This window comes from Balaenoptera acutorostrata, chromosome 5, assembly GCF_949987535.1.
Source record: "Balaenoptera acutorostrata chromosome 5, mBalAcu1.1, whole genome shotgun sequence".
Classification (NCBI taxonomy): domain Eukaryota; kingdom Metazoa; phylum Chordata; class Mammalia; order Artiodactyla; family Balaenopteridae; genus Balaenoptera; species Balaenoptera acutorostrata.
In genome coordinates this window covers 119,995,764-120,008,094 of record NC_080068.1, presented here as the reverse complement: position 1 = coordinate 120,008,094, position 12,331 = coordinate 119,995,764, and the positions used below count along the sequence as shown (strand labels likewise).

At 36.0% G+C, this 12,331-nt stretch overlaps 1 long non-coding RNA gene across 1 annotated transcript in view; it reads right to left on the bottom strand.

Moving 5' to 3' along the window:
• LOC103004096 (uncharacterized) overlaps positions 1–12,331 on the bottom strand; it is a 144,471-nt gene that overhangs the window by 45,452 nt on the left and 86,688 nt on the right. The gene's annotated exons all lie outside the window — the stretch shown is intronic.

Below are 12,331 nucleotides of genomic sequence, written 5' to 3'. Positions count from 1 at the left end.
CACTTCTTTGAGGAGATCAACCTTGATTAGACCAACTAAGTAATCTCGTCATCACTCTGTCACTTTCCTGTCCTCATGGCATTTCTCACTATCTGAAATCATGTCAATTTATCTATTTACATGTCTGTGTCTTCCACTCCCAAATTTAAGTATCATGAAGGCAGATATTCACTACTGTAATATCAGTGCCTAAGATGTAACAGTACAAAATACATGGCAGGTGCTTAATAAAAAGCTCACATATGCAAATCATGAATTTTTTTTTTTTTTTTTATGTGTTTGGAATGGAATTCTCTAACATTCTGTTTAGGTAAAGTAAACAAACCTGTGCATTCTTTTCAATCTGAGAAATTCTTCATTTTGACTTCATAGAAACTCCTTTTCAACATAGATCTAACATTTGGAAGCCTCAGAAACATTGTTACTGAAAAAGTTAAAGACTTTTTAGATGAATTGGGTCAAGTAGGCAGAAACTCTAAGACGGTAATTCTCTGTTCAAGTGGCAGTTAAAAGTCATGTGATCTGAAAGGCATGATGAAGACATAGCAGATAATGGTCTTTTCATCAGGTTAGTGAGGGAGGATAAGAGGCTTACTGAAGGCTTAATTTATATTGAATCCATCATCAGATCTAGAGTGGTAGTCGATGGATTGAGGATTTACACTGCATCCTCCTGGGAGAGGACACAGGCAAAGTCAAGTCCTGAAAGTCCTGAGGACCCAGAGAAGCAGATTGAGATTCAGGACTGAACCTAATTTTCAGTTAGGAAAATGGAGAGCTAATCAGTTATCCACGGTAAAGGCCACCATATGGCCTGGATGAGGAGAGCTGGTGTGGGAAAAAGACTGCTGCTGCTCTTCAGGTGTTCAGGTACTTGGACCCTGCAGACCATCAAGAACTTAGGAAGGCACGACAAGGTCAACCTTATTTCAGGGCATAAGGTTTTCTTAACCTTCTGATTACAGTGAAAATTTTAATTGGAATAATACTAATAATAATATAAACAAAAATGTTTTAATAGCTGAAAAATATCTTATCTAGCAATGGATTAAGTGAAATAAAAGCATTCCAAAACTTATGGGACTTTTAATAACATCAATATATACTGAAAAGTTATATAATATCTGGCAGCATTTTTAATATTCTAAGTCTCTAGTAAACACTCAAAAAAAAATAAGTATAATCATATATAATGATATCTAAATGGTTACCAAAGACCAACAGAAAGTTAAAAACTATTCTACTAGGGATAGATACCATATATGGCCATCATTATTTAATATTGCCTACATTTCTGACAAATTTATGCAAACACACAAAATAACTAGTATAATAAACAAAGTCTTTCCGTTCTTAGACCTGACAAATCCAATAGATTTTTTTATAAGTTGGGATAACTTGTAAAATTTGGTAAAATGGCTAGATATGAAAACAATCTACAAAAACAGATTTTGTCTACTTGAGTAAATAGTACATAGAAATGAAAATGAGAATTTCAGACTAAAAAATAATACTTAGAAATGTGTGTAAATGAAAAGTATCAGGACCTATGAAGAGTATAAAATGATACTGAAATATATAAAACAAGATCTGAACAAGGAGAAAGATATACCATATTTCTATATTCTGTGTGCATTTCTTTCAAGATATTATATAAACTTAATCAATTATTAGGAATTTTTACTAGGTTCTCTTGTGTTGTATCCTTTAAAAAATATAGCACCTAAATGATAGCATTCTTGGAATATGTATATGCATTGGTGTCCAGGAGGGAAAGTGACCTCTGAGAAACAGGGAGGAAAACACACTGAAAATAGCAATAGAAGTATCTGAGGTAAACCCTGCCTCACATTATTTTAGCTGATGCAACTAAATCACCTGGGTTTTTAATTAGGATCACAAATATTTTTCTTAAGAGATATTCTTCATTTAACTGTATGTGTAACTGATACACACTTTCAGTTTCCAGGAAATGAAATGCATTTGCCTTTATGGTAATAAGCAAATTGAGATGAATCAAGGCACTATATTCCTTCTGGATTTTTTATTTGTTATGCAAATAAAAATGCTTTCTCCTGCTAGATGTATTTGAGGTGAACTGATTATTCAGATTATCCCTCAAAGACAGCCTAGGCCACATAGGTTCAAAATTCTATCTGATGATATAGTTTAATTTTCTGATCTTGCCTTCCTCAGGTCTCATTTGGCAGCATGGAGGAAACTTGCCCTTTTGAAAAAATATACATGTATGATATCATCTCTTCCTATTTCATCAATATATTTTTTTCCCCACAGTAAAACACTGACATGTTATCTCTGAAGGATGAACTTTAGACAATGAGAAATGAAATATTTCCTGCCATATCAGTAAACCAAGGAGGTCACAGTCATCAGCGCTTGCAGCCCTCCAAGGTGAGCTGGTGAACCCTGAGGGAACTCAAGAAGGAAAGAATACCTGCCATCTAGCAGCCATCAAACTGCAGCCACTCCCCACGGTGAGCCCTGAGGAAACTCAGGATGTGAAAACACAGGACACTGGTTATTCAAGGTGTTTAGAATTTGAGCCCATGATACATAGTGTGAGTCTGGACAAGTGACATAAAATACCTGATTCCTATGACAGGTTTAAGTCAACCTGGTAAGGGAGTACTTCCCTGTATGAATCAGAGTATAAGATACAATTGACATTTACCACCACACAAAAAAAAGGAATGTGGGGAATAAACTCCAACTCAAGAGACAAGACATTTAAATATACTGCAATTGACTTTTAAGTAAATTTTGAAAATACAAGGAAAATTGACTTCCAAATTAGATAGAAATATTAATGTTTTTTATACCTTAAAATTTCATTTGGCATGGATAGATTTCATAACGATGCCTAGTTCTCTCATGGTCCTCAATGAGTTCTGCATTTTTATGTTACTTCAGGAGAAAAGGAAGTTCCTAGTTTGACTTTTGCAGAGGAAAGAAAATTCAACATGTGTGTGAATTCAGCAGAGAGTTTTATACTTAGTACTCAAATAAAATATTGAGAAGTGTAACATTTAGCCATAAAAATAGGTTGATTGATGCCAAACAACTAGTTTTGATTTATTTTCCACTTAGTTTATTTGGTGTTTTTTTTTTTTTTTTTTAAAGGATTTTCTTATTTATTTATTTATTTATTTATTTATTTTTGGCTGTGTTGGGTCTTCGGTTCGTGCGAGGGCTTTCTCCAGTTGCGGCAAGCGGGGGCCACTCTTCATCGCGGTGCGGGGACCGCTCTTCATCGCGGTGCGCGGGCCTTTCTCTATCGCGGCCCCTCCCGTCGCGGGGCACAGGCTCCAGACGCGCAGGCTCAGCAATTGTGGCTCACGGGCCCAGCTGCTCCGTGGCATGTGGGATCTTCCCAGACCAGGGCTCGAACCCGTGTCCCCTGCATTAGCAGGCAGATTCTCAACCACTGCGCCACCAGGGAAGCCCTATTTGGTGTTTTGATATTTTATTTATATATATATATATATATATATATATATATATATATATATATATATATATATATATATATATATATGACTATCATCTTGAAGCAGAAACTATAAAATGAACATAAAAGAATGCTTGTCGGGCTTCCCTGGTGGCGCAGTGGTTGAGAGTCTGCCTGCCAACGCAGGAGACACGGGTTCGTGCCCTGGTCTGGGAAGATCCCGCATGCCGCGGAGCGACTGGGCCCGTGGGCCGCAGTTGCTGAGCCTGCGTGTCTGGAGCCTGTGCTCTGCAACAAGAGAGGCCGCGATAGTGAGAGGCCCGCGCACCGCGATGAAGAGTGGCCCCCGCTTGCCACAACTAGAGAAAGCCCTCGCACAGAAACGAAGACCCAACACAGCCATAAATAAATAAAAATAAAAATTATTTAATTAAAAAAAAAAAAGAATGCTTGTCCATTATCTTTTTAAAATACCTTTACAAATGGAGAGATTCATTATACAATATAAATGAAATATTCGGAAGCATTCTTTTACTTTTGATAACATCCCTTCCTTTGCTCATCTCTGGTATTTTCATGCATTATTTTTTCCTAATCTCATTTTCTTTCTGAAACTCAGTTGGGAAGTTAAAATATTTTTTGAATAATTAAAGGCCTGCTCAGGACAGACTGATAGGTGATTCAACTAAGGTATGCTAAGGAAAAATATCACTGAAAAATTAATACTCCCACATAAGAGATGAAGAGCATTTAGGTCCTCGAGAATGACTTTAGTTTCTAACATAATGATATATTTTTTCAGGTTCTTGTAGTACCTTCTCAATTTAATTTCTTGTTTATGTTACACATTCACTGACTATAGACATGTCTTCCTGGTGGAATATCATCTCCTCTCCTTACAACTACGTCCAACGATGCAGCAACCATAGCAAGACTGTGTAGGCTTTAAAGAAGATCATCTTTTTTTTGGTACCAGTTAGTGGAACCAGGGGTGAAGAAGAACAGCTGAAGGTGTTTAGAGAAAGCACGCTCATTGTGTTCCCAAGAGATGGAAAAACACTTTCTATGAGGAAACAAAGAACCAAACCGAATTCCTTAAGAATCCCTGATGACAAAATCACATTTTCCTATTTTCTTGCCTCTTCCACTAGTACAAACTGCAAACAGAAACACATTCTTTTTCTTCATAATTATGTAATTACAATAGTGGTTTTGTCGTGTTTCATCGTGTACATGTAGGGCAACACACATACATGAGATTGTTCAGTACAGAGAATATAAACCCTTGGTCACTAATACGTATACACATGCATGTGCACACACCCATTCTCCAAAGACTGACAGATCTGTGATGGCATTGGCCATGATGAATTCTCAATTTTTTTTTTGATAGTTCTTTTACATGGCGATTAAAAATAACTGAATCAGGACACTTTCAGTGAAAGCAACATTTCAATTACAAATTGTAATGCCTGTTAAACTACTCATGGAGAAGCTCAAAAGTCCTAGAAAAAGTTTTCAATTTCTTGCAGGCAAGAATAGTAAACATACATATCACATGGTCAGTAAACAATCATTCAATTAGTACTAAGATTAAAAGGTAATTACTAGGTTCAATTTAAAGATGTTTTCACTATTGTTAACTAATCCAGCAAAGAGGCTCTGGACCTAGAACTAGTTCAATGAGTATCTTATTCTAAAATTATTGAATGTAATTCATTTTGGAATGTATCCTTATGAAACTGTACTTTAAATGCACTAAGCAACTATCAGCAAAAAGTTTCAAGTTAAAAAAGAATTGGAGAAAAAAAATGCGGGAGACATGTGTCCTTGGAAATTACTCCTTTCCATTTTCTCCTGTGGACATTTTATAAAATTTAACGTCTAGTAGATACCATAGTAGATACCTAGTTATAACTGGTGATCAACATATATTTGATAAATGAATTAAGTCCAGTAGGAGGCAAAACTTAATATTCTTAATGACAGGGGCTCATTAAGGTTTAATTGATACCTGAAAGTATAGTCGGCAATAATTTGCTAAGATCTATCTAAATTAAAAATATTAGAGAAAGAAGGTACTTATTTCATAATATGGATATTTATTAAGTAACAGCCAATTGCAAGGCTGATTATTTAAAAAATGGTACCATATTGGAGGCAGAAATAAAGAATTTTAAGAGGAGGAAATTTGCCATTATGCTAAACCAGATCACATACTGATCTCTTTAGCAGAACTCAAATTTTAAAATTATGAATTCATACTTTTTGATATTTTATTCTATAGAAAGTTAATGTCTAAAATCCTAACCAAAACAGTACTTTATAAGGGCCAATATTAGCCTCTTTGTCAACTAAAATCCAATAAAATGCCCTGGGTAAGAGACTCTCTCCTTCAGAAATGGCCATAGTATTTTGATAAATTCCCTTCCCTTCACAATAATGATTCCTCCCGAGTTAAAAATTCCTTTCTCCTTTTTTATTAAAAGAGTGAAATGAAGTGGAGGTCAGGCAATGTGGAACAAAGCTAAACAGAAAAGTTGTAGCCCATTACCTAAGAGACCTGTGGCAAATATATATAGACCTAAAGGAAGGTGATAATTCCGGTAGCTCATCATGTGTCCCAAAGACAGGGAAGAGTTTCCTGGACTTGCCTGGGAGAGCTTCTGTGTGTAGGGCCAACCCTCCCCCCATCTCAGGTCCAATGGGCAATGGGAAAATAGAGCAAGAATAACCAAGCCTATGATTTTGTTATCATTGGCCCAATGATCAAATCCAGAGCAAAAAGATTTAAACTACTTACAAGGGAACACCAAGTGTGTATGTCTGAATAATTTGAATATAAATTCTCTAGGAAAAAACCACATTCCTAAAACACTAAAATACACTATACTGTTGTGTCACATGTTTGGGTTAAATATCAATCAATCAATAAATTTACAGCATGATCAAATGACGGAGAACCATACTTGCAAATTAAACACTAACTTGTGCAACCTAGTTGGAAATGATCCATTGGTCTTTTTATTGATTTGGCTAACAACTTTAAGGGTATTTCATCACTTTCAGCTGTGTAAAGCAATAACAGTCTCTAAAAAATTCCCCTTGAGTGTCATAGATGCCTAGAATGTTTCCTAAAATAGATCTGTTAAGTGGTCTTATAAATTACACAAATCAGGGGCTTCCCTGGTGGCGCAGTGGTTGAGAGTCTGCCTGCCAATGCAGGGGACACGGGTTCGAGCCCTGGTCTGGGAAGATCCCACATGCCACGGAGCAACTGGGCCCGTGAGCCACAACTGCTGAGCCTGCGTGTCTGGAGCCTGTGCTCCGCAACAAGAGAGGCCGCGATGGTGAGAGGCCCACGCACCGCGATGAAGAGTGGTCCCCACTTGCCACAATTAGAGAAAGCCCTCGCAGAGAAATGAAGACCCAACACAGTCATAAATAAAAAAAAAAAAAAAAAAAAAATACACAAATCATTTCAGGTTTTACCAGATCTTAAAGTCATTTCAAGTTTAAGACATGAACTTAAAATAATTAAAAGGATATTAATAGTGAAGCTAGAGGTTTTAAAAAAGTGGTATTTTCCCACAAAATCAAGTTAGACATTAAATCTATAAGCAAGGTCATTTAAAGTAATTTCATATTCCAACTTAACTAAAAGCCAGTACTTTCTTCTCATTCTAGTTAGACGCACACACAAAATACAAAAAAGATAACTACCACCCCTATAGAAATAAATATTAAACTCAGAGGCAGTTACTGAAACTAAAATTTCTCTTTAACTATGAGTTTATATAGATTAGATTATGGGTTATCTAAGTATCTTCATGGAATCAGCAGAATTCTATGTGCAAAGTAAATTCTTTGTTAACAATAAGGATTAGAAAGAGAAATAAATGATTTGGTAATTTTATCTGCAACTAAGATCATTACTTCTTTAAAATGGAGCACTGACATCAAAGTTAAACTCTTATAACTATCTGAAACACTTTACATATCAAAATCCTTTTACTTTAATGTGATGTGTTTCTCTTATGTATTGCTAAGTTAGAAAGTAATCTTAAGCATATTTGAAAATTTGCAATTTTTCTAAAACTCATATCATTACCATGACAGTATCAATTACATTCAAAACATCAATGTAAGGCAAGATGTTGACTTTCATTTTTTCTGTGAAGAAATTGTAATTATGCTGAGAGATAGATGGTCAAATATTTAAGGAGATTGGACAATTATTGAAGTAGCTGATGTGAAAAATGAAACAAAAGTTTGTTCTGCAACACAGAAGGCACAATTGAGGTGAACACTCTAAAATTAGTAGTGGGAAGCCTTCAAGGTTATATCATTTCATAGACGAATTTTCAGCTGCCTCAGATTTGGCATAGAGAATGAATAGTATTATAATTTGAGTTTCTCAGACTGTAGTTTTACCAGGTAAGTTTAAATAAAGAACACTGGTAAAACTGAGTTGAAATAATATGCCTTACTAGAAAGCTGACAGGCCAAATAAAAAGCTGATTTAAAAAATCTAAAAAAAACTTAGATATTATAGGATTGGGTTTTTCAATCAAGCCAGAGAAGAAATATAGTGGGAATAATTGAATAAGAAAAACTGACCTAAGATATGGGATTTGAACTTGATTTCAACTATGTAGGAAGTCAGTATTATTTAAAAGAATGTATCCTTAAAGTAGTAATGCAAGAAGTCCAACAGATACAAGGGTATCCTGTAACTAAGACTAGTTGCTGTTGGATATTCCAGATAAAACCAGAAGTCAGCAAAAATCTTCAAAAGGATAGAAAAGTTTGATCTAGGAAATCAACAGAAAATGAACATAAATTTACTTGGGGAAAAATGAGAGTCAGAGTGCTATAGCTTATTGTTTTTAACCTAAGTGCAAGAAGGCTATTTTACAAAAGGCGCACATGGTTTGTGTAGAAGCAGCAGCAAACAATACCATGTAAGTTTCTGTGCCCACTTTCTTGTTTTGAGGGCCCTGGGTATGCAAAAATAAACACTATATACCTAAGAGGGCAACAGAAAGTTTCCAGTTTCGGTACAAGTCAACAAAAGGAATGTGGAAGGGAGAAGTTAGGATGGGAATTTGTTTTCCAAAATATGCAGAGGTTCCAGAGTACGTGGTGAAATGATCTGGTAATAAAAGAGGGGGTTTTGGGTGAGAGGAAAGTAATGACAGACCACTCTGTGATGATAGTGTGGGAGACGATACACAATCAGAGAGGACCTGTTTTGGGGAATCACAGATAATAGGAATAGAAAACTGGGTGGTTTTAACTGGTCACAGCATCTTCTAGATTATTAGTTAAAACAGTAGCCAGGTAATTGCAGCACATGTCACAGACAGTCAACGTTGACTTGTTGGGCTGCACCTCTGGTGGATACTTACTGTCTAGTAATTATGGGGACTCATCCTACCTGAGAGGAATGTGACTTGGATTCTTTGCTTTTTATAGATAATCTGTGGGGCCCTTTGTAGAGGCTCAGTGTTTAATGCCACTTGTATTCAGAATCCCAGGGTTAGAGGTGTGAAATATGTAATTTAAAAGAAAAAAGAGAACATGTTTTACTTGTTCAACTAGGAAGAAAACATCAGTAAATTAAGTGTAGGGTTTTATTGTAAGAAATCAGAAACTACTACATTGGAATTAGAACTCAGTAATCATGTTAAAACTCAGATTAGAAAAAGGCGAGAAGTCTTGGCATTGTAACAGCATAATTAATTAAAGGAAGATAATAAGCCTCAGATAAGTACTTGGATATAGAAAGGAAAAACATAGCTTGATGAAAACAAATACACGTTCCATCCCTGTTGGATTTTGAACAAGTTGAGACGTAAATTAAAACAGGGGCAGATGTATCCAAACCTTCAACTTTATCCCTGATAGAGGACAGACTAGAGAATAGGCCTTCAGGGTTGCTTGAACCCAGAATCAGGCAGACCTACTCAGCAAGGTACAGACTAGGCTGGACCAGTGAAGCCCAGCCCAAGAGGGTAGAGCTTCTGCACAAATGACTGCCTGGAGGGGTGGGGCAGGCTGGCTCTGGAGAGGAGGGTGTGAGCCAATCACGTGTGAGCCAATCATCTCTTCTGAGATTAACAATCAGGCAAGACACAGCCACTTATCCCCACTTGGGGGGAAAAAATGGGCGATGGAAAAAGACAGCCTGAGAACATCCTCAGGGATCAGCTGTCCACATGGAAACTAGCCGTAGGGAAAACTTATTTTTAATACAAAGCAGTTAGGAAAAAAGATTAGAAAGGGCAGCAACTGTTGACTTTTTTCATTGAAGATTCAAATAAAAACACGTTAAGGAAATTTTAAATTTCAAAAAGTGTTCAAAGGAAAAAAAGAGCCCATTCTTATGCTATCCCTTCATTATTTTACATTCTTACCTGTTATAATTAAAACCATTTATTTTTGTTGTCTCTTTCAGCCAAAGCTCATAAAAATATGTGCATTCCAAATAAAATAGTTTCGATTATTTAATCCTATTTGTTCTTTTTCATTCCAATCTACTTATCATTAGAGTGTTCATTTTGTACTTTTATCCATTTATTCATCCTATGAATATTCAGTGCCCCTTTGTGCTGCTTAGTTTGCATTTGCAAAGTGTTGTAGATAAAGAGATTAAAAAAGTCTACATCTTCTAAAAAAGCGCTGTTAATCTGATGAAAAGTAAATCCAAATTTTGACACAGACAAAAAAAATAAAATAGACTTTATAACCCAGATGAATAGGACTAAGACACATGCTGGCTTTATACCTCCTAGCCCTGAATATTAAATAGGCCTATGTGTGCTATCATTAATTAAACCAAGGTCGTCCTTCAGTTAAATAAAATACCACATCTGTGTTATCCAATTTAGCCCTTGCTTGGCTAAAGGAAAAATTATTTTTCTGAACACATTTTACAAGAACACTTTTTACAATTATACTTCAGATTTGATGGATTAGTTGATTAATTGATGGATGGGCTTGTTTTGCTTCCTCAGGAACAGGTATGTGATGGAGTGTATGCCAGCATGAGATGAGGCTTGCGGAGTGCTGATCTGCTGGAGTGGTACTATCACTCTCCATTTTAGACAAATGAGTGATATACACAGAAAAAAGCAGGCCCTCCTTAAATGCTGGGAAATAAACTAAAATGAGTGTTGGTAAAATAATTTTTCTTCGACAGGGAACGAAAAATTCTTACTCACATTTTATCTTAATATTGAATTATGATACTCTAGGTCCAGGGTCCTCAACCCCTGGGCCATGGACCGACCGGTACCGGCCCATGGCCTGTTAGGAACCAGGCCTCACAGCAGGAGGTGAGCGGTGGGTGAGTGAGCGAGCAAAGCTTCATCCGTATTTACAGCCGCTCCCCATTGCTCGCATTACCGCCTGAGCTCTGCCTCCTGTCCGATCAGCAGCGGCATTAGATTCTCATAGGAGCGAGAACCCTACTATGCTCTGCACGTGCTAGGGATCTACGTTGCATGCTCCTTATGAGAATCTAATCCCTGATGATCCGAGGTGGAGCTGAGGTGTTGCTAGCGCTGGGGAGCAGCTGCAAATACAGATTATCATTAGCAGAGAGGTGTGACTGCACAGAGACCATAATAAATCAACTGCTTGCAGACTCGTATCAAAACCCTATCAGTGAGTGGCAAGTGAAAACAAGCTCAGGGCTCCTGCTGATTCTGCATTATGGTGAGTTGTATAATTACTTCATTATATATTACAATGTAATAATAATAGAAATAAAGTGCACAATAAATGTCATGTGCTTGAATCATCCAGAAACCATCCCACCCCCCCCCCACCCCAGTCCATGGAAAAATTATCTTCCATGAAACCAGTCCCTGGTGCTGCAAAGTTTGGGGACCGCAGCTCTAGGTAACCTAATGCCAGGCTTATGTAGCTCAAAAGATCATATAAAAATAACCGTTTTATACTTTTAAGAGACTCTTTGGCTAACTTTGCTCTAAGTTGTGTATGTAATGAACATATTACTGAAGAAGAAAGGACACAAACCTATTATCAACTAGAAATGAAATGGTACAATGGCAAATTACTTTCTAAGCTGCAGCATTTTCTCTTTTGTTATGTTATATTCATTTGTTAAAGCTTTACTGAAAAACAATGACTTTCTCCTTTTACTTTTACTACTTATGACTTCTATACTAGTTTTCACCACACCTCCATTTTTTTTTTTTTTTAATATTTGAGGAACTATTAGGATTATGAGCCTCCACTGACATGGCAACAGTGTTCTGTATTCTCATCTCACCTATTATTTCAAAACTCTGTCTTTCATGACCTAAAATATCACCCAATCACATAGCTTTTAAAAATAAATAAATCTTGAATAAAATTTCATTCCTTGATGTATAGAACATAATGTATTAACTCTGTACAATTGCTACAAAAAAGCAAGAAGCTATCCAGTTAACACTATTTTCTAAATTCCCTTTTGTACTTAATGTGTGATTTTTAAAAACCTATTTTAGCTTTATTATATGTCCATTAATTTATGCCAAATAAACGTATTTTCAGCTTCAAATGTTAATGAAGTATCGGGTTTAAAGATCAACACACAAATTATCTTTCCTACACAAGAAAGTCCATTTAAAAGTTGCCATATTTGTTCAATAAATTCTTTTTTTGAAAGTCAGCATTTTAATCATAGATATATAAGTTTCTATAAAATTGTACATGTATGAAAATAGGATTAGGGATCATTCAAACCTATGCAAATGTGTAATTCCAGCACAAAAACAATTATCTGAATACATATACAAATGTAGTAAAATTCCTAGTAAATATTCTCATCAACTCTGTACTCAGCTG